General features: G+C 38.9%; 1 pseudogene; it reads right to left on the bottom strand.

Annotated features, from left to right (window-relative positions):
• Positions 1–8,986: 8,986 nt before the first annotated feature.
• LOC127650690 (NACHT, LRR and PYD domains-containing protein 3-like) lies at positions 8,987–19,602 on the bottom strand (annotated as a pseudogene).
• Positions 19,603–24,358: the final 4,756 nt, after the last annotated feature.

Here is a 24,358-nt window from a genome sequence, read left to right as displayed (position 1 = left end):
ACCAATTGTCTATAAATCCTATGTTATTCTTCGGACACCACTCAGACAACCAGCTATTCAGTGATACTAATCTAATATAAACCTCCTCACCACCACAAGCAGGGAGGGGGCCAGAGAATATTACAGTGTCTGACATCGTTTTTGCAAGTTCACACTCCTCTTTAACATTATCTCTAGTGATCTCCGACTGGCCAAGCTGGAAATTATTAGTGCCACATGAATAACAATTTTAGAAAATCTACGTTTAGCATTAGCCAGCACTTGTAAATTTTATCTGATGTCAGACACTCGAGCCCTGGAAATGCATTTAACAATAGTGGCTGGAGTATCTATTTCCACGTTCCTTACAATAGAATCATCAATTATTAGGGCGCTTTCAACATAATTCTCAGTGGGTGCATCACTGAATGGGGAGAATTGATTGAAAACCCTAACAAGAATGGGAGAGTGGTGTCGCTTTGCTGAGCATGCATGCAAAAAAAATGACAAAGGATAAAATGACGCACATATGAGAATAAGAATAAGCAATACTAAGCAGGCTAGCAGTCTACAAACACTCATGCAGTGTGCCTTCAGCAACAGGAACAGAAAGCGGCCCGAAGAAAAACCACCTGATGTGTATGAATAAGAGATGTCATAACTTAATCAGTTAGCCAAAACATTTTTACTTTAGCTGAATCAGGGAAATTGGACAATAACGCTTACATTCGCTTAGATATTTGTCCTTTTTAAGAATCAGACTGAGCTGGGCTTGTGTCATGGTTGGCGGAGCTTTCCAATCTTTAATGATTCTGTATAAACTTCTAACAAATGTGGAGCCAGTTCTGTAGCAAAAGATCAAAAAAATTCAGCGGCAAAGCAGTCTGGCTCCGGAGCCTTGCCATCATCAGTTTACGGATTTCTAATGGTTCCAAAAAATTTCTAATATCTTCATCTGTAGACGAAGACGTGGAGCTATAGGGATCAAGATAGAATTCTTTAAAATCATTAGTAATATCAATATCAATCTCTCTGCTTTATATATCTAGCCAGAAGATTTCCTGCTTTGTCCCTCGACTCAAAAGTATATCTGTCTTGCCCCGAATAGCCAAAACTCCACCTTCCATGACAAAATAGTTTTATATCTGTATTTCAATCAGGTCAATTCTCTGCGGCCATCAGATGAAATTCGGTGCTTCTGCTCTGCCTCGGCACTTTTAATATTCCCTTCCAACTCCACAAGTTCTCGTGCTTTGGATTTTTTGATGAATGAGGCATACTGTATGATCCGACCCTTAAGAACCGCCTTAAGTGCCTCCCAAGCCACGCCCACAGAGGATACAGAGGACCAGTTGGTTTCCATATAAACATTGATTTTGGCCTTTATCATTGGTTGAAATTAAGGATTTTGCAAAAGGGATACATCAAAGCACCAACTATATGATTTATTTTTCTCCGTATGTAACAACACCTCATGATCTGAAACTAAGATGATTCCAATTGAGCAATCAACAATAGCTGAAATGAGGGACTTGGTTATAAAAATAAATACATTTTTTAGAATAAATCTTATGGACTGATGTATAAAATGTATAGTCCCTACCAGATGGGTTCAAACGTCTCCAAATATCTGTAAGACCAAGATGTATTTTTACATATCTTGTGAAGCCTCAACCGAACCAGATATTACGTCACAGCTCAAGAGTAATGACTTCATGAATTTCTTTACAGATAAAATTGAAATAATCAGAAATAAAATTGGAATTATGCAATCATCTGTCATAGCACCTCAGAAAACAGTGTCGAATAATTTCCCTCATGTGCAACTTCAATCCTTCGCAATCATAGGTCATGAAGAGCTAACAAAACTTATCGAAACATCAAAAGCCACAACTTGTTTGTTAGATCCTATACCAACTAAGCTCTTAAAAGAGGTATCTCCTGTAATATCAGAACCTCTTCTTAATATCATTAACTCCTCGTTATGCTTAGGACATGTCCCAAGAAACTTTAAAATGGCAATTATCAAACCGCTAATTAAGAAGCCACAACTTAATCCTGGAGAACTTGCTAATTATAGACCGATTTCAAATCTCCCGTTTATGTCAAAAATACTAGAAAAGGTAGTATCCTCCCAAATATGTTCATTTCTACAGAGAAATAGTATATATGAAGAATTTCAATCAGGATTTAGGCCTCATCACAGTACAGAGACTGCCCTTATCAGAGTTACAAATGACTTGCTCTTATCATCTGATCGCGGCTGCATTTCTCTTCTAGATCTTCGTGCTGCATTCGACACGATAGAGGAATTGTAATCAATGTAAATGAGGAATTGTCAAACCAAACAAAAGTAAAATATGGAGTGCCACAGGGATCAGTTTTAGGGCCTCTGCTTTTCTCCATGTATATGCTTCCCCTGGGAGATATTATCAGGAATTGTGGAATAAGTTTCCACTGCTATGCTGACAATACACAACTTTATATTTCTTCAAAACCTGATGAGATTTCACAATTCTCAAAATTAGCAGAGTGTATTAATGAAATAAAAGATTGGATGGCCAGAAATTTCCTTCTACTCAATTCTGACAAAACAGAGGTTCTAATTATTGGACCAAAAACTCTAAAAATAAGCCACTAAAATATAATTTGACTCTAGATGGATGTACTGTTACATCATCTTCAACAGCGAAGAACTTAGGTGTTATATTTGATACCAATCTGTCCTTTGAAAATCAAATTACAAATGTTTGTAGAACAGCATTCTTCCACCTAAGAAATATTGCTAAATTAAGGCATATGCTCTCGGTTGCTGATGCCGAAAAACTAATTCATGCGTTCATGACCTCAAGACTAGATTATTGTAATGCATTATTGGGAGGATGTCCAGCAAGATCAATAAATAAACTTCAATTGGTTCAAAATGCAGCAGCCAGAGTGCTGACGAGAACCAAGAAATATGATCATATTAGCCCCATTTTATCATCGTTACATTGGCTACCTGTTAAATTCCGTATTGATTTTAAAATTCTGTTAACTACGTACAAAGCTTTGAATGGTCTAGCTCCGCAGTACTTACGTGATCTTCTACCACGCTATATTCCAACACGTTCATTAAGATCGCAAAATTCTGGCCTATTAATAGTTCCTAGAATATCAAAATCCACTAAAGGAGGAAGATCCTTTTCATATTTGGCTCCTAAACTATGGAATAGTCTCCCAAACACTGTTCGAGATGCAGACACACTCTCTCAGTTTAAGTCTAGACTAAAGACTCATCTATTTAGCCAGGCATACACCTAATTTATCCTCCAACCCACAATTAGGCTGCTTTAGTTGGGTCTGCCGGAACCAGTAACCAGAAACATTGAGCATGATCTCTAACTCTGCAATAAATTAAATGGCATCTACGCTTATGTAGTGACTGTGACATACATAATTCACCTTTGTGTTAAATTTAGTTCTATACATTGTTGGTGATAAATGCATTACTTTGTTCTTAGCGTTGTTCCTCATAACTGTTCAGGGATCGTGGTCCCTTTAAATGTTCTGTATGGGTGATGACGTAGGACGCTTGTCAGCGACATTTGTAAGTCTGGTGTTTCTTCTTACTAAATAAACGACACACGTATTTGTGTGCTCAAAGTGCGAAGTTGTCTCTTGCAAGTTACTGCAATTTCCACACTGGTGACCCCGACATTAGTCTGCTGGACGTATCCAGTAACACAACACGACCATGACTGCGAACGCTGTCACCCTCAAACTCCCCAAATTCTGGGAATTGTCCGCATCGGCATGGTTCGCACAGACTGAAGCGCAGTTCGCGTTGCGTGAGATCACCGCGGATACAACAAAATACTACTACGTAGTGTCGGCTCTCGGTAATTCAACGGCATCCAGAGTGGTGAGCCTTCTAACAAATCCTCCGGAAAACGAGAAGTATGCAGCACTCAAAGCCCACCTGTTGAAAACATTCGGACTGTTGGACGCTGAGAGAGCCGGCAGGCTTTTCTCCCTTCAAGGACTGGGTGACAGCAAACCGTCCGAGCTCATGGGCCGCATGCTGGATCTTTTGGGAGAGCACAGACCCGATTTTCTGTTCATCCAGCTTTTCCTGCGTCAGCTGCCTTCACAAGTGAGAGCTGCATTAGCCAACACCACAATCACTGACTTTCGGAGACTGGCTGAGGAAGCTGATAAATTTTTCCTGGCGAGTCACGGACATTGTGCGGACGCGCTTTTTCCTGCGCACATCGCTTCGGTGACACGTGACGACTCCACCTTCGTCGCGGCAACCACTTCTCGGCGGCAGTTGTCTTCTGGCCCTCAACAACTTCCAGGCTTGTGTTTCTACCATGCTAAGTTTGGAACCAAGGCTAACAAATGTCGCTCACCATGCAGTTTCAGCGGGTCGGGAAACGCCGGGGCCGGTGCTCAGTAGTGGCCATGAGCGTCGGCCGCGTAGGCAGGATGCTTTTCATCCACGACAGCATCTCTGGACGATGTTTTCTGTGCGACACAGGAGCACAGAGGAGCGTCCTGCCTGCATACCGTTTGGACATGGTGACCGACAGCCACGGCCCCCCTATGGAAGCTGCCAATGGTAGCCCCATCCGCACATATGGAACGAGGTACATCGAATTGTGTTTAGGAGGACAGCACTTCGGCTGGAACTTTGTTACCACAAAGGTTTCCGTTCCCCTCCTCGGCACTGATTTTTTGTGTGCACATGGACTGTTGGTGGATGTAAAGAATCGCCGTCTGATTGACGCTGTCACGTTTTGCTCTTACACATGCACGCTCAGCGGGACCGACTCCATACGGCTGTCTAGCATGCTTTCAACTTCTGATGATTTCCACCGTCTGCTTGCCAGTTTCCCAGCCCTCACTCAGCCCACTTTCTCTGCATCTGCCGTTAAGCATGGTGTGGAGCACCATCTCGCCACCACTGGTCCACCCGTCTACGCCCGCGCTCGGCGCCTCGACCCAACCAAGCTTGCCGTTGCAAAGGCTGAGTTTGCGAACATGGAATGCCTGGGAATAGTTCGCCGATCCGACAGCCCATGGGCATCGCCCCTCCACATCGTCCCCAAACCTGGTGGCGGCTGGCGCCCGTGTGGCGACTACCGGTGCCTTAATGAGGCAACGGCGCCTGACCGATACCCAGTCCTGAACATACAGGATTTTTCAGCACACCTGTCTGGCAAGGTGATTTTTTCTAAGGTGGACCTTGTTCGTGGATATCATCAGGTGCCGGTACATCCACTGGACATCCCCAAAACGGCGGTGATCACGCCGTTTGGTCTGTTTGAGTTCCTGCGCATGCCGTTCGGCCTTAAAAACGCCGCCCAAACTTTTCAACGCCTCATGCACTCTGTTTTGCTGCACCTGCCTTTTCTTTTTGTGTACTTGGATGACATTCTAGTAGCGAGCATGTCCAAGTCTCAGCACCTTGCGCACCTCCAAACCCTTTTTGAGCGGCTTAGCCAACATGGATTGATTGTCAACCCTGCCAAGTGCCAGTTCGGCCTCTCCACCATTGACTTCCTTGGACACAGAGTCACTAAGGACGGGGCGGCCCCTCTCCCATCAAAGGTGGAGGCAGTCACACAGTTCCCACACCTGCTCACTGTCAAATCCCTGCAAGAGTTCCTCGGCATGGTGAATTTTTTACCACCGCTTCATCCCTCGAGCTGCTCTGCTTATGCGGCCTTTGCACGAGGCCTTGAAAGGTAAACCACAGCACGTTGTGGACTGGACTGAGAGTAGAGACAGGGCTTTTGACGCCACTAAGGCAGCCCTAGCAAACGCCACCATGCTGGCGCATCCTTCTCCAACAGCCCCCATTGCCATCACCTCGGATGCCTCAGACTATGCTGTCGGTGCTGTCTACGAGCAGTGGGTAGGCAGTGCCTGGCAGCCGCTGGTTTTCTTTAGCCGTCAGCTGCGCCCCTGTGAGCGGAAGTACAGCACTTTCGACCGGGAGCTGCTGGGTCTCTACCTCGCCATCCGACACTTCACTGCGTTTGTGGACCACAAGCCGTTGACTTTTGCCATGGCCAAGGTGGCTGAACCGTGGTCTGCCCGCCAGCAACGTCATCTGTCCTACATTTCGGAGTTCACCACGGACTTGCAGCATGTTGCTGGTAAGACCAACCACGTGGCTGACTGCCTATCACGGGTTGTGGCGGGGGCAGTCCACCTGGGTTTGGATTACAACCGCATGGCAGCCACTCAGGCCACAGACCCGGACGTGCAACTCCTGAGGACCTCGACTACAGGTCTGCAGATCGAGGATGTGGTTTTTGCCGATGCCGGCACCACGCTCCTGTGTGACATCTCCACAGGTAGCCCTCGGGATGGAGACGACAAGTTTTTGACGCCATCCATGGTCTCTCCCACCCAGGTTCGAAAGCGTCACAGAGATTGGTTGCAGCTAAGTTTGTTTGGCACGGCCTCAAGAAGGACGTTAGGGATTGGGCTAACATCTGTGTTGAGTGCCAACGAGCCAAAGTCCAAAGTCCGAGGCGGTTCTATCGACCGCCTCAAACTGGCTCATTTGGACGTGGCCAGGCCCATCGACCTGGCCCAGCCCCCACGCCGCGGACGGCCTCCTGCTCTGCCTCCACCCCTTGCTCCTAAACCTCCTACACTCCATGCCCCACACCCGGGTCATGACGGGACACCGGCTGCAGTGAGGTCTCCTCAACCTCCAGTACAGCGCAGTCGTTGTGGTCGGTTGATACGGCCACCTCCCCGTTGACAGTTTGGTTCTGCGGATACGGTGAATTATTTTACGGTGAATTCATTTTGGTGTGACGGGGGGCAGGAACAGTGGTTGATTAGAACAGTGGTTCTCAACCTGGGGGCCAGGAACCACTAGGGGACCTCAGCACACATCCAAGGGGGCCTCAAGTTGACTTAAAATGTATTTAAAAGTTTCGGGCGAGGGGGCCTTCAAAGATTGTCTTGGACAGTAGGGGACCTTGGAGTCAAAAAGGTTGAGAACCACTGGATTAGAACATGCTACAGTTATTTGCTATTGCTACTTGCTATTGTAGCTGATTACAGATACAAATTTTATTATTTATATAAATTAAGACCAAATAATCAAATTTGTATCTGTAATCAACTACAATAGCAAGTTCTGTGGTTGTCGATGAACTAATACATTTTCACATTCATTAGAATTAAAATTTCGTGTCCTGGTGTTTATTATTAATATAACAGATTCATTTATTCATGGATTTGATTCCAGTGGTGGCTGCATAGGACTGTTTCCAATTTCCAATAAATCCAGAGCATTGTAAAGTCCAAAAGTCAACATGTTTTGAAAAGGATAGATGGAATAATTTCCAAAATTCACAACATGTTTTTATCTAACGAAATATTCCGCCTCAATCCATGTTTGTTGGCGTTTAGACTTTCAAAACCATTTTCACTGTGGTGAAAAAACTTGCTGTACACAAAGCGAGGCACGCACCTTCCGGGGCAGTCTAGCAGCTAATATATAATATATATAGGCCTATACATTTTTAGGGTGATGACGCCATAAAATATGACGACAGACATTAGAAGCTTCATTCTAAAACCTCAATAGAAGTTTCGAATGTAAATATGACATGACATTTGGTACAGTCTAGTATGAATGGTCAGAATGACCACTATGGCCATTCTAGTAGTTATACCAAGAGACAATTACGTGACAATTCTCGTGCGCACGCGATAGTATCTTTTTTTGCACAGGTCACTTCGGGGGCTCCGTAGGGAGCATTGCTTTCATGAGATAATGACAGGAAAAACAGCATCTAGAGTTATTCACACCAAGTAATGATAAACCTAGACATGACATGGTGTTAAACATTGATAATGATATTTAATCCTCATTAATAAATAATACCCTTATGAAAACTACCCATGGATTTACTGTAGTAATGTTGTATTAACCAGGACTAGAAACCACGAACGTAGTAGTAACCATGTTTTTTTGCGCAGAACCAAGGTTTTTATACAATTAACCATGGTTTTACTACAGCATTACTGTATGCTGTTTATGTAGTAACTTGGTTTTAGTAATAGTAACCATGTAATAATATATATGGTTAATTTTGTGTTTTAATATATGTTGCTTATACTAAATTATTTTTAAAAGGTAAACAAAGCAGCCTAATAATTTTCTGCTAAGACCTATAAATAAATATAAAAATGTAAGTAATAATTTAAGTTAATAATTTTATCCAAAGAATTCGTCAAAATTCAATTCATTAGAGGTATCGGTATTGGTATCGATTTCAGCAATACTGGCCTAAAAGTACTTGGTATTGGATCGAAAAGAAAATAAGTGGTATCGCTCATCCCTAATAGTCTGCCAAAGACAATAGGTGGTGCTCTGGGGTACTTTTAGCTGACCAATTGCAAAAACACTTTCTGAGACCATCAATCTGTGCATCTTTTCACATGGCTCGTTGTGCATGACACCGCGGAGACTCCCAGCATGTGGAGGCTCATTCTACTCTCTGCAATCCACACACATCTTACCACAGGCCCCATTGAGAGTGAGAACCCCTAATCGTTACCACGAGCAGGTTACTCCATGTGACTCTACCCTCCCTAGCAACCGGGTCAATTTGGTTGCTTAGGAGACCTGGCTGGAGTCACTCAACATGCCCTGGATTCGAACTTGTGACTCCAGGGATGGTAGTCAGCGTCAATACTCGCTGAGCTACCCTTTTCAATATTCTAATCTCATGTAAAAACATTTCATGGAGAACAATGAGCATGTTGTCTTAAAACAATAACATCACAATTTTATCCATTAAAAATCAGCATATATGGTATTTTATAAGCACATAACTGGTAAGCAGAAGGTTGCTGGTTCGATCCCCACAGCCACCACCATTGTGTCCTTGAGAAAGGCACTTAACTCCAGGTTGCTCTGGGGAGATTGTCCCTGTAATAAGTGCACTGTAAGTCGCTTTGGATAAAAGAGTCTGCCAAATGCATAAATGGAAATGTAATGTTTATAATAGCATGCATAGACCTCGACACTTGGTACATAACACACAAGGTGGCTAACAATCAACAAATTGATAATTTTATAAGAGAAACAATTTCATCCTAACGTCGCAAAACAAGTTATGTACCGTTACAATAAAATCAAACACAATAAAATAAATAAAACTATGCAAATGGAAAAACAATGGAACTATATTATTCATGCCCCAGTAGACAGGCCAATTATAACTCAAATAAACACATTTATTCAACTCTTTGCTGTGCTTGTTGGTATGATTTAAAAATAAGTAGGCCTACATTGTAATAGAAAAGCTGCATTGAGATGCCTTACTTGCTCTGAAAAACTACAATAATCAAATAGATTATTCAATGTTTTTTCAGCATTGTTTACTTGATTTAAGAACATATGGTGCAATGATTCTGTAAATAACCCATTTTTTATGCATATTATAATATGATAACATGTTTAATGATATACTGAAAAGTCATATGTATTATTAAACAATAAACTCTCTTTGAATTTCATCTTTTAATTCAATAATAGAAGTTCGAGACTAGATGTGACAAGATTACAAAAGGCAAAGCAAGGAAAAAACTAAACTCACCAAAAGCAAACCCCCCTTCCCCACATAAAACCAAACTAAAGACATGGGAAACACAAGGGCTATAAAATAAAACTTTCAAAGTAAAATACATTTGTAAAAGATTTACATAAAAAAAAAGAAAAGAAAGTCTCATGCGCAAAACAAAAGTCCCATAAAACTGTTACAAATGTGTATTTGTATTTTCTTGCAATTAAAGCTACAGTGAACACCGGATCCTGTAATTAATTATTTGATAAATTACAACCTGAAAGTAGCATGGTTTTTTTTTATCATGCTCTCTAATTATTAAGTGTCTGACTCTCACAAACAAAAAGAGAGAACAGCTTTGTTTATCTTAGGAAAAATCTTAACGATGTACAGCATGTATAAATCTAAGAAAGACAGAAAATAATTTATATTCCCTTGTATTTGAGAAAGTATATTTTTGCGTGGAAAATGGGATGTTTTTTGTCTCTAACTTTTTGTGCATGCAAGATGGTGACAAAAAGAATTGTCAGCCTCTTTGTTTTACGAAAGGCAGAAAAACGAAAAATATTTGTTTTTGCTAGGTGTGAAAGTGACATGTTAATTCAACCACGAGGCTGTGCAATCTAACATAGAGACAGTGAGTCATAAACCCTAAATCCAGCATAGAGGGGCTCAGTGAATGTGGACTGGAATGTGTGTAAATGTGTGAGTGTGCGATTGTCAGAGATGTTATAGTAGGACAAAGTGCCAGCCGCCCAGTCCAGATACACTCCTATCTTCTTATTATAGGATGAAGGGACAGGAATGTCAGAGCTTGTAGTATTATACCAAGCATACAACTCTTCATTAAAGCAATTCAGGCTCCAGGACTGGTCATTAAATCCAAAACAACATTCATCAGTAGCTCCTTTCCTCTTGATTCTATTGTATGTCATTGCTATACCACACCACTTCCCCCCACTCGACACAACCTCCCAGTAAAAGCGTCCAGAAAGAGGCTGTATACACAGAACTTGAGGCCAACACTCAAATCTTCCTGTATGATCAGGATACGGCATCTTCTCCTCCACAATCGTCACCTTTCTGTTCTCATCGGACATAGCGAGATGTTCATTTATTGTGTTTAGATCCAGGCTGAGCTCACATGCATCTGCAAACAAGCGAGTTTAGAGAATATAATAACATAATCAGAAAATAACATACAAATATTTTTTTGTCTAAGGGTCAACTCACAACCTACATTTTTGTAAACCAGCTGTAATCCTGAACTCTCCCCCATTATCTACACTGCAGAAAAAGAAACACACACACAAACATGTTATTAGATTTTGCCCATCTTGAACAAATTTAATGCATTTAATCAGATTTTGCTCATCTAGAACTAATTTAATGCATTTAATCAGATTTTGCTCATCAGAACAAATTTAATGCATCATGCTAAAACAACCATTGCCAACACAGTCTTTCTTAAAAAGACAAAAGGTAAAAAATTAAATAAAATTGTTCCTCCTTTCTTTCCTCCCTCTCTCACTCAGTTACTTGCACACATATACAAATATTCTCATTTTCATTTTGATAGCTCCCAGAGTTTAACTCTTTTGTTTATATAATTGTTTACATAATCATTTAAACTTACATTATATAGCGTGTTTGTTATTTAAAAATTTTGGTTGCTAGATAATGTAATTAGTTCCATATGCTGTTATACAGTATAACATATTTATTGTGCAAACTTTAAATTATTAAAGCCACACATATCCATTTAGCACAAACAGCATGTGAGGGGTGAGGCAGCATCAGCTGTCAAAACAGGTTTTACAAAGAGAAAAGTAAAAAAGAATAATGAAGATAAAGAAAATACATTTCACAAGCTTCAATATGGAAACTGTATGGATTTCAGTTTTGTTCCAAATGCACACTGTATCTATAGAGAACACACACTCAACAACCCATCATTTGTACTGTCATACTTCAGCATCTCTAGTTTGAAGTGTGGATCTTCCTTTTTAGCTGAGAGCAGCTTCACTCCTGTGTCTCCTGGGTGATTGTAGCTTAGATCCAGCTCTCTCAGGTGTAAGGGGTTTGAACTGAGAGCTGAAGCCAGATAAGAACAGCCATCCTCTGTCACCATACAGCCAGATAACCTACAGTACCAAGACAAGAAAGAGTTATAAAACCCAAAGCTCACATAAGAAATGTAATCTCATCACAAATAACCACGACACATGGAACTGAACCAACACGAAAAGCCAACGAATCTGTGCTTCGAGATGACTCTGGTCAACAGCATATTTTAATATGCTGCAACCTGTTAGACATGTTCTCCAAGTCTATAGAGGCAAGCATGTATTTCTCGAGGTACATCATCTGCTCAGACAAACTAAGCATTGCAGCTTTACATAAAATTTGGAGGTGGCACAGAGCCGTCTTAATTCTGCTTTGACTTAGCAGTATAAAGACTCCTTCAAGGCATGTTTTGCCACTAAAACATTCCACCATAGCGACAAAAGAAATCCTGATTGGCTCTATTCTGCCATCTCCACCATGCTTCATATTTGATTTATTGTTACATAGTACATAAGGACAGTTTATCTGATTCAAGGACAACATTATTATAAGCTGATGCTCTACTGAACTATTTAGATCTATAGTGGGGTTTTTATGAGCATCTGCAAATTCCCCCAAGAGGATCAATGATCTGTTCTTTTACTGTAAATACCTCAGTATCTCCAGTTGACAGTGCCTAGTCTTCAATCCATCAACGAGCAGTTTCACTCCCGAGTCCTGCAGGTCATTGTTACTCAGATCCAGATCTCTCAGGAAGGAATTTTCTAATTGTAGAACTGATGCCACACTTTCACAGCACTGATCAGTTATATTACAGTTTGAAAGCCTAGATAGAAAGGTAAAAACTGTAATTATCCATTCATAATGCATTAAGTAGGTGAACTCATGCTAAGAATATAATGTAAATCAACATGAGGAAACATCTGTCAAACAAACTTCAGTATTCCCAATTTGCAGCATGGACTCCGCAGTCCAGAACAGAGCATCTTTACTCCTATATCCTGCAGGTCATTGTTACTCAGATCCAGCTCTTTCAGAAGGTAGTTTGCTGACTGTAGAACTGATGCCAAAGTTTCACAGCTCTCATCAGTGAGATTACAGATGGCCAATCTATATATATTAAAATAAATATGATATAAAAAATAAAGAGAAAGTAAATAAATTAAAACAATTAATAACACTTAAAGTCTGTGCAATAATCTTCCTATATACAAAACTTAGGGTTGATGTCAGATACAATGAGCCATTAGGGTAAATAGGCCTGATAAGCTTGGCGTGTCATAGTTCAATATCTAATCACTGCAAACCATTTCAAACAGTTGCCACAAATTGGCAAAGGACGGCAAAGTAAGTCATTTTATAGAGACCGAATGGGAAAATCTTAAAGCGGTCATTACATGAGGAATCAAATTTTCCTTGATCTTTTGACATTTAAGAAGTCATTGTACTATAACAACATACTGTTGTTTAAACATCATTTATTGAAACCAAACTGCAAAAACAGCTTGTTTGGTATTTGTGGAACAAGGACTAACTACACCTTCAGCAAGACATCAATGCCTATTTTTCATCATTATACCCGTTGCCCTGCCCACTGGTGCTCAGTCACACAGGTGGAGAGAAGAGAGGGCCTGTCATTTTTGAGCTGGAATGAAAACAGACCTTTTCTACGTGGATTGTGCACCGATTTTTCACCGATATGACTATGCAAAGGTACTCAGAAGGATGCTTTCTTAAATACTTTTATCAAAAGAATATTTTACATTATTATTATATGTTGTCAACCAATTCTAGAAATGAACACTGAGAAAGTAAAGAATAAATACAAACACAATAAATAGCTAAATAAACATCAGTACTGTATGTTCATTATATGTCAGTTGCTGATCTTTTAAATAATGAATACATTTCAATTATAGCAAAATAAAAATCGGAACTGTATGTTTAGTATCAGTCAATTGCTGACTATTTAAATAAAGAATAAATAAAAACAAATAGCTAAATAAACATCAATAGTACCGTTTAGTATCAGTCAAATGCCGACTATTTTAATACTTCCAGTCAATTAGGGGGAGGTTGTAAAACAAGAAGCACAGCTTCTCTGCATTTACACCTGCCGAGTGAAGAGATAAAAAGCGGCAGCTGTGTTACACCATATTCTGCTATACATGTTCAGGGGAAAATTTCAACAGTGGAAAACCAGACTTTTAAATATTACATTTTGTAAATGCAACAATGGAATTGTTGGTTGAAGAGGGTACCAAACTACGAATCCTTAAACAGTTCAGTGAATACATTAGCTTCCACAAATATATATATATATATATATATATATATATATATATATATATATATATATATATATATATAAATATATATAAAATAGTATGTCATGACCGCTTTACGATGAATGCCCTGTCATGATATATTTGCAATTTGAAACTTAAAAGGTATATATTTTAAACTATTGAACGCCTAATAGTAAAGCAATGATAACACATTTTTGTTCATTTATTATGCCAGCATTTCTAGTTTTGCTAATAATCCCCAACCTCAGAATTTCAAGTTGACAGTGTGAACTCTGCAGCCCAGCAGAAAGCAGCTTCACTCCAAAATCCTGCAGGTCATTGTTACTAAGATCCAGCTCTGTCAAGTAGGAGTTTGCTGATTGTAGAGCGGAGGTCACACTTTCACAGCACTGATACTTCAAATTGCAATCAGCCAGTCTATAAGTGAATGAAATTAAAATAACCAAACAAAAGAGAGGATTATACAATTTTATAATTGTTATAATGGACATCTATACTACAAGCACCACTAAAGATACAAAGGTGTCACATATGGCAATGTTTAATTCTCTTTGTCATTGTTTAACCTATTTGTATAGCAATCTAAAATGATATCAGTTTTAATGTAACCAGTATTTTACCCTACTGTTATATTAATTGTATCTTCTTATTTTTCAACTTTATTAATACTATTTCTGCCAACTAGTTCAACTGGGTGCTTTTGTCGTGAAGCTCAATTACTTGTCAAAATAAAAATAAAACTGGCATGTGATTGTCCTTTGTCATGTCTCACAATTGTGTAATGTACCAGAGAATGTTGTACTGCTTGTTGTTCTACTAGTTGCCCTATATTGTTCTTAATCTTGTGCTGACAATCAAGTCAAATTCCATGCCTCTTTGCAGTGGCAAATTTTTAATGAATTATAATTAATCAAATCAAATAATATAATATAAATAATTAATTGTAAATTATTTAGTTAAAAAAACAATTCTAATAATAATAATAATAATAATAAATAATGAAATAAATATTCCTCTGTTGCAATTAAGATTACATCTTTCCTCAAGACCTGAGATGTTCTGTTATTAATGTGAGTTTTTCTTTTTTCTCTTTTTTTTTAAAGATAATATATATCTTTTTTTTTAAGTCTGAATGACTAAAATATTTTTGATACATTTCCTGATTCATGTTAACTTGAGGTCATTATTATAACCCAAATAGGTAAATGGACTGTTTTGAATAAAGATTTTTGGGGTAAAACTGCATTTTAAATATTTATTCTAACAACACACACAAACAAGTTACTTGCTAAATGAATTACAATGCCACTGTGCCTTATTTACAATTGTTATTTTACAATTACAATGTTTTTCCCTCAATTATATAGAAATACTCACAAAGCTTTTCTGCAGTTCCTCACTGCAGGTAACAGTCTCCTCCTGCCCTCTTCTGTTGTGTTGTATGTCTTGAGGTCCAGCTCATTCAGCACCTTCTCTGATATTTGAAGCATGTAGGCAATTGCTGAGCAGTGACCTGGTGAGAGCTTATTCTGTGGATGTTTCTCTGACTTAACAAACATCTCAATCTCCTGGTACAGAGACTGGTCTTTCATTTCAAGCAAACAGAGAAAGAGATTGATGGCTCTGTCAGCCGAAAGATGCTCTGGATTAGTTCTTATGTTTGTGATTTTGTCTTTAATGTACTTAATAGTTTTTTCTGTACATTCTGCGTTGCCGTCTCCATGTGTCAGGATACCCTGTAAAAGACTCTGATTGGAATCCAGTGAGATGCCCAGCAGGAATCGGAGGAAAAGATCCAGGCGTCCACTTTTATTCCGCATGATTTTATCAACTGTGATTCTTAACAACCAAAAGAGATCGAGATTCTCCGATCTCTCCCCCTTCAATTTTTTGTCCAGAAATGGCTGCAGTGTATCTAAGTTCTTGACCAAATACGAGTGAAACATATAAAGAGCAGCAAGAAACTCCTGAAAGCTCAAATGTATGAAAGAGAAGACTTTCCTCTCATGAATCACAGATTCCCTTTAAAAATCTCTTTGCAAAGCCCAGAATACACTGAGGCATTGACTTCTATCTCACACTCTAGCAGGTCCTCCTCATAGAACATGACATTGCATTTCATCAGCTGTTTGAAAGCCAGTTCAGCTAATTTAAGAATGTCTTCTTTGTTTGTTTGCAGGAGTTTGTTTGTCTCTCTCTCATCTTTCTCATCATATTTCTTATTCCTCCTTTTTGTCTGAAGCAACAAATATTGAATGTACATTTCAGTCAGAGTTTTAGGGATTTCTTCACTTGTATCTTGTTCAGCCAGGATTTTTGTAAGCACAGTGGCTAAGATCCAACAGAAAACTGGTATGTGACACATGGTATGGAGGCTTCTCACTGTTTTGATGTGTGAGATAATTTTTTTGGCTAGATCTGAATCCATAATTGTCTTCAGGAAATAATCCTCCTTCTGAAGGTCATTGAACCCCTGAATTTCTGTCATTCTGCTGATGTATGTAGAAGGGATCTGATTGGCTGCTGCTGGTCTGGATGTTATCCAGATTTGTGCAGAGGGAAGTAGCTCTCCTTTGATTAGGTTTGACATTAAGACACACAATGAGGACATCATAGTCACATCAGAAATTGTACTACTATCAGAAAACATCAGTGTATTTCTGTTTTCATCCAGGCCATCTAAGATGAATACAACTTTACACATATCAAATATCTTTGTGTTCAGATCTTGAAGTTCAGGATAAAAGTCAAGCAGAATTTTGTGAAGACTGTTCTGTTCATCTCTAATCAAGTTCAGCTCTCGAAACGGAAGCACAAACATGAAATCCACATCCTGATTGGCTTTTCCCTCAGCCCAGTCCAGAATGAACTTCTGCACAGAGACTGTTTTCCCAATTCCAGCAATACCTTTAGTAAGCACAGTCTTTATTTTTTCTTTATTGTCCGTTCTCACATCCTCATGTGTGGTTTCAGGGAAGGGTACAAAGATATCATTGTACATGATTGGAGTTTCTTGCTTGTGTTTTGTCCTAGGTGCTTTCTCCATCTGTAAAACTTCATGTGGATCATTTAAATCTTCCTTTTCTCCCTCAATGATGTAGAGCTCTGTGTAAATGCTGTTCAGCAGGGTTTTATGCCCTTTTATTTCAATCTCCTCAAATAAACTCTCGTGCTTATCCTTCATTTTGGCTTTGAGAGCTGCTTTGACCCTCTGTAGGACATCAGCCACTGGTGGAGCAGAAATGTGCTGCAGGGTTGAATCTGTGTCAATGTCATTGACCTCAATGTCAGCTGCAGTGTTGCAGTAAGCAGAAAATGCAGGATTGGACTTTCTCATGACATTGTGTGGCTGTATAACAGGACGTGTTCTAAAACGCTTTCTGCACTGTGGACAGTGAAAGTCTTTTGATTGTCCAGGCATATCCCAGTGGCTGCTGATACAATGTCTGCAAAAAATGTCTCCACAGGTAATAGAGACGGGATCTTTCAGAACCTGCTTACACAATCCACAAATGGACTGAACATGGATAGGTTTATCTCTCTCAGTCCTAAAGAAATAAGAAAAGAGAGAAAAAAACTTTTAAAAGTCTGTTGAACACAAAACAATGATTTAGTTAAAAAGATCATAGGCCTACATTATTTAATGAATTACCAGCAAGTTCATCATTTCACATTAAGATGCATTATGTATCAAATGCCCAGAATAGTTAATTTACTTGAAGGCAAACAAGGATCACGTCTGTGTCATGTGTCAGTTTTCCTGAAGATTTACTTTTCTCAGGTCACATCTAACATCTGTGCTTTTTGCATGTTTGGTGTTTCTTTTTTTTGTTGGACTTGCAATTCTTTTATTTTGAAAGCTTGTCATGTGCTTCAATGTGTTTGTAGTAATGGAAGATCTTGATCAACTGGTTTAACAAAACTGAGGCTGTGGGGCACACCCATGCTTGCACTTGAATAATTTTATAATGCTTGGTCAAAGGGAAATTATGGTGGCATTTAAATGGTTGTTATTAAGAATTAACAGAACTTAAGATATGAGTTTTAGCTCTTTATGAGTATTTATGATGTTTTTTTGTTGCAAATAGCTGTTCAGTGATGTTTGGACTTGTGAAATCACATTAATCAGTGTTCCCTTTAGTGAAGTTGAATCCTGTTAAGTGCATCCAAGTTCTCTTTGCACACATGAATGTGTGTAGCTGAAGTGCAGTTTTATGTGCAATTTGTAGGGAATAAAATTTATTTAATGATAGACCAAGAATCACTTGAAATTTTCTTTCTATTTTCAGTCATCTTTTCTAAATTTGTGTCAATTCCATTGAAATTATTAAGCAGAAACAACAATATACTGTAATAGAAAATCTGAGTTAAGTCTACTCGCATACCTTAAATGGTTAAGTGTGAACAACACATTAAGTAAACTCTTTTGAAAGAAACAAATGCTCAATTAAATTGAGAAATGTAGCCTACTTGTCTGCTCTGAGTAAATTCAATGTATTAGGGGTTTAAAGTGAGCAAAGCTATCTGAAGGCTATTATTACTGTATAAGTTAATTTCCCATTCATAATGTTATGTAGCCTAAAATATACACAAATATGTTACCACTATGTCATAAATATATATATTTTTTATAGTGCCATTGGTATTGCATTATTATTACCAATATTGACAATGGAAAAGAAAACAAGGTATTATTTTTTTTTTTTCCAGATTTAGCTAGATTGCAGCATTTTGCACCAATATGCTGACACATCCAAGCCAGATATAATTAGAGTATCACACTTGCAGAGACACGGTACATGAATAGACTAACCTGGGGTCAAAAATCTCTTCATTTTCATTAAAGTTTATTGAAAGCCTCTTAGATCTACCACTCTTCAGAGACAAACCGCTGGATGCAAGAGATTCGGCAAATCCTTCCTCTCTCTCCATTACGAGACAGTATTCAGACCTGTGAAAACAGCATTTAAAAACAGTATTAAGATCATTACAAAAACAATATTTTACAATTTTAAAGACGCAGCTGTTTTCCACTGTTTATAATTTCCTCTCCAAATTACGAATTCGAGGTGAATTATTTGTGGTAGACACCATACAAGTCATGACGTAGTCAATCACATTTTACTTTATGCTTTATGTGCGTCAGATTTGGAAACTTCTAAAAGAGCGACTTAAGAAGCTTAATGTTTTGGTCTAAACAAACATTGAGCGGGCACACCCAGCAATATGTCCGCACATGATTTCAAGGAAATCCGTTTTGTGTAAACAAGCTTTAAAGGCGATTTTCTTAATATTAAATATACCCTACACCAGCAGCTTCACGCACGTCATTTTATGCCAAATAAATATAGTTTAGCCTATTTCATATTTCAACTGAACTCTTAGTAATTTTTTGTACGTCAACGCAACTTGAAATAGCCTAAGATTTAAGAAATACGCAATTAGACATTTTTGTCTACATCAGTAGTTTAGTTTAAACACCGTTCAAATCATTGAAGCCTTACAGCTCGCAATGTTTAGAAAGGTTAACTAAATAATCGCAAACATTTTGGTTGCGTCGGGTGGCTTACCTGCACTTCTAACGCAGCAACCAGTAAGCTCAGGGGTGAAGTTTTAGTTTCGATATTGATAAAAGCAAACTCTGTCTAGCAAGTCAGTCCACTGTCGCAGGGGCGTGTCTATAGCATTTTCAGTGGGGGGGGGGGCCATGCTGGGGCACTGCCTCCAAACGGGGTGGCCGCCAGTGACCAAAAAAAAAAAAAAAGATTTAAATTCTACAGTATATTACGTAAATCCTATTGATTGTTTTTTTTTTTAACTTGAATAAAGTTACTTGTAAACAAATGTATTAATAAAGCACATTTTTGATTAATTTAGTTTTTTTTTCATCCCTGTATATATCCATTAAGTTAAATTTGAGAGCCAGTTTTTATTATTTTTAGTGTTTTCATAAAACTAACAAGTTTATAAAATAAAAGCAATTTTAATAATGAGCAATTTTAAAAACCCAGAAGCATAAACGATGTCAACTATTGTCTTTTAATTAGTTTGGCCATTACAATATACAGTAGTTTTATTCACAATCTCTTTCAAATAATAATAATAAAATTAAAAAAAATTCCCCCCACTGTAATAATTCAAATGGTTTGGCCAAAACATCATAGTGTTTCATTCAACATTTCTTTCAGATTAATTTACAAAAAAGCTGAGTAACACAGAGTTAAAGTTTTAGCACTGTAACAGTTCAAATGAAAACACCACAGTTTAAAAATAAAATATGGAACCATTACATTGTGCTCTGCTAATATATTAAAGAACAGTCTTTAGTTTAGAAACAATAAAAACAGTAGCAGAAAGAGAGGAAAACAGTCGAAAAAGAAAGAAGGCAGACCTCAACTAAAACAGCTGGATTCTTCTGTTTCGGTGGTGACTGGCAAACCGTCTAACAAAATCATCTAAGTCAAGACATTTGGCTCTCCTCAATGCTTAAGACTCCAAGATTACTGAGTCTGTCATCAGTCATGGTAGTGCGTAAATGTGTTTTTATGAGCTTAAGTGCAGAGAAGCTGCGCTCACAACTTGCACTGCTGACTGGTAAGGCCACAGCTATGCAGCACAAACAAAAAAGCTGATAAAACACTTCTTTGAATGGCTCAAGGAAGATGGTAAACTCTAGGAGACTAGACAATTCAATTCCAGTCTGGAATTTCCTTTCTAACACCCTCCTCACTTGATGCAGTTCATGTTTTATGTCATCAGTATCACATTTGGAAATCCTAGCAAAGCTAAAAATGGTCTCTTCATCCAAAAAGTTTCTGCTTTTAGGGTTCAGTGCTTGTATACCTTGCATTATACTGCAGTTTGACTTACTGAAACGCCTCTGCATCTCCCCACTCAGACAGTCCAGAATGGGGAAGAATATACCACTTCTGAACAGTTCCATGTCTCCTTCCTTACACCTCTGCTGTCCAACAGTGGATTCAACAATTGACCTGCTCAATCTAGAACAAATTTTTTGTGGTCTTTTCACCACAGTTTCTACTGCAACATTGCACTGCTTTCCAGTGTTTACAGTGTCTTTCCAGATTTCATCAAAAGATGAATCACTTCTTAGGTCTTGGAGGGTGTCTTAAAATGCTTCAACTAAGTCCACGGCCTTCGCTAAATCAAGAGATGTTGACTGAAGCATGTCTGCAAGGAATTTTGCCTCTCCAAGGACTTTTGAAAAGATGACAAGTGTTCCGAAAAAGGTAAGATCCAGTTGGGCAAGTAAACCCCGTGCCTCCACAGAGCGTTCTCCTCTGTTCTCCACATCAATATCATGTAGCACACGCAATACAGCAGGCAGTCTGTCCTTAATGTTTTTGCAAGCCTGGTACCGACATGCCCACCTGGTGTCACTGAGCCTTTGTAGCTCTCTTGGGGCACCTTGATACATTTCCTTTTGCACAGAGAGCCATTTCTGGTGCACATAGGAGCCTGACATGTACACATACAATTTCTGTAGCAAAGAAAAGAAGGTTTCAGACTCAGGCACTGATTTTGTTGAGTCAACGAGAACAAGGTTAAGACAATGTGCGTTGCAGTGCACATAAAAAGCGTGATTTGTTTCAGCTTTAATCCTTGCTGCAACTCCAGAGTGTCTCCCTGACATGACTGAGGCCCCATCGTAACCTTGCCCCACTAGATTTGACCTGTACTCAAGTCCATACGTCTCCAGGCATTGTATTATTTTTTGAGTGAGTCCCTCTGCATCAAGCTCAGTAGCTTGCTTGAAATCAAGGAAGCTTTCATGGACTGCACCATTATAATAGTACCTAAGTACTAATGACAGTTGCTCTTTCTTTTTTAAGTCCTTTGTTTCATCTGCAATGATGGAAAAATATTTGTTTTCCTTGACTTCACTGATGATGCTTTCCCGTACCATATCTGACAGACATTCAAGAATTTCATTTTGTATAGTGTTACTTGTGTATTTTACATTCCCCACAGCTTTTAATTTCTTGTCAATTAGTGGACTATGCTTAGCAATCAAATCCATAATGCCTAAAAAGTTTCCTTTTTTTGTAGATGCATCAGTCTCAAGGTGTCCCCTTTGTGAAATGTTTTGCATTGCAGTAAACAAAAGTACCTCAGCAACTGTTTTAATGTAGGTACGATTTTGTTCGACTACTTCTTGGTGTTTCTTATCGAGGGCATTTAACATTGAAGTGTCTGTCAAGATTCTTTTTTTGTGTTCCTTCCATGCTATCATGGTATTAACATGATTTTCAGATTTTTCATGTCCCCTGAAACCTCCATCTTTATACATTGCCTTCTTCCAGTTAGAATAGCCCAGTGATGATGTGAATGAAGTCTCTTGAATACCAGGGAGAGAAAAGTGTCGACACGGAAAACAATATGCAAAGTCTCGGCTTACAGAATACTCCAGCCATTGGTGTTGTGTGTACCACATTTTGTTGAAAGCTCTTTTCTGGTCGCCCTTCATGGTTCGAGGGAACACCTTCAAGTGCGGCTGTGTTGGTCCTGCTGCCCGAGACTGTGAAATGTCTGCAAATAAAGAGAATGGTCTTCTTATAGCAATGACTAGACTACCAGGAGTCCTCAATCAATTTAAACAATGAGTAATAATTAAAATAATTATCAGTGCAGAAGGTGTAGTTTGTCAATTAAATCAACCTAGAATACATACAATTGATTCTGCAAATTAAGTTCGAATGAAAGTTAGTTACATAACCATAGACCATAGATAATATGAAGGCAATCGGTCATTTTTAAGGTTTTAGGAATTTAATTAAAATACACAAGCTCATCATTAACACCCATTTAGACAATACCTTCTAGAAATATGTCAGTAAAAAAAAAACTGGAGCATACCATGTGGTCCTGGCAGAATGCGATCTGTGGAGATGTTGGCATGTAGTGCCTGAGGTCTGTCACCATCACCCCCTGACCTATGCTGACACAAAGTTTCTTCGTGGTCTTCAAATTCAGACAGGTCACTTACAGCTGAATTATCTGCAGATACAGTAAAATAATAATCAACAGAGTAGACATCAAACATCATTTAACATCACTTGCTGAACATGTGCAAAAGAACTTTCAGGTCTCAACTACAACTATACATACCTTTGCATTCTGTTGGGGATGAAGGTGCTTGTTTATCCCCACCAAACGTTGATCCTGAGAAATTATGAAATGTCACAAGTAAATATTGCATCAATGAGAAAACAAAACAAGCTCTGTGAGTACTATAGCAGAATAAATACGCTCATGGTATTTTTAGGGCAAATTCATGTACATGCAATGATTACTACCGTTTTAGTTTGCTTCATACAAATGAAATGTAATATTTCTCAAATATCCCTACAATTCCCTCAACACTTCACATACTTGAAGTTGCAGGAAGCACAGAGGAAAATGAAGGCCACTGCTGTCGGCTGGGTCCACTGGCATCACTGTCTGTCTGGCCTGTTGATTCCTTGCTGGCTGATTCTGTTCCAGTGACAATTTTTTCTTGCTGCCTGACATTTTCTTCTTGGCGAGTAACATTTTCTTCAGTTGCTTCTGCCTCTACACTTGTTTTGTTTTTTTTCTTTGAAAGAAACTCCCTATATCTTTACTTCTTTTCATGGCTTGGCACTGCTCTCTTTCCTGCCTTCAAAAAAGAAACACTTATGTGTGTCTGTTATTCTCAATCTCAACAAAAAAATTTCAAATTGTGAATGAAATGCACAGAATGCATCCATGTCATTTCACGTGTAAATGACTAAGTTAGGCCTGACTTACTCTCATCATGCATTAACAAGTAACGTACGTGTCACCAGACAATTATTATTATTATTATTGTTTATTTTTTTGGAACATTCTGTGCATATTGTCATTTGGTGCAATCTTGCTATGTGGTCACTGTCACAAAATAAACTGTGGTCACTGTCACAAAATATCCAAATTGTGTTTTATTAAACTTTGACTGAACATTGGATTGAAATCAACCACGACCAACGCGAGCAGAGCCTGACGGGGTAAAAACATTGATCTGAGAAAACCATACAAACATATTAAACCATACATAAAGGTTACCTATCAGCTCTTTGTTTGGTGTCTTGACTTCCCACACTTGATAAAGTAAAAGTCCAAGTCCGCGACGACCGTTGTTTCTCTGGAGCTGCACTTCTTTGAATCATGAACTTCAGTAGTCTATAAACTGATTGGCCGTAAAATGAACCAATCACAAGACATCTTATAGGGGGGGCACCTGGGGTGGCCAATCGAATTTCAGGGGGGTGGCGGTGCCCCCCCTGGCCACCACGTAGGTAATGTCTCCACAGGTAATAGAGACGGGATCTTTCAGAACCTGCTTACAGTGGCGGTTCTACATTGAGTTGCACCCTGGGCGAGACCACCTTTGATTTA

Source organism: Xyrauchen texanus, chromosome 1 (assembly GCF_025860055.1).
Source record: "Xyrauchen texanus isolate HMW12.3.18 chromosome 1, RBS_HiC_50CHRs, whole genome shotgun sequence".
Taxonomy (NCBI): Eukaryota; Metazoa; Chordata; class Actinopteri; order Cypriniformes; family Catostomidae; genus Xyrauchen; species Xyrauchen texanus.
Note: the sequence above shows the minus strand (reverse complement) of the source record. Positions and strands in the feature narration are given on the sequence as shown.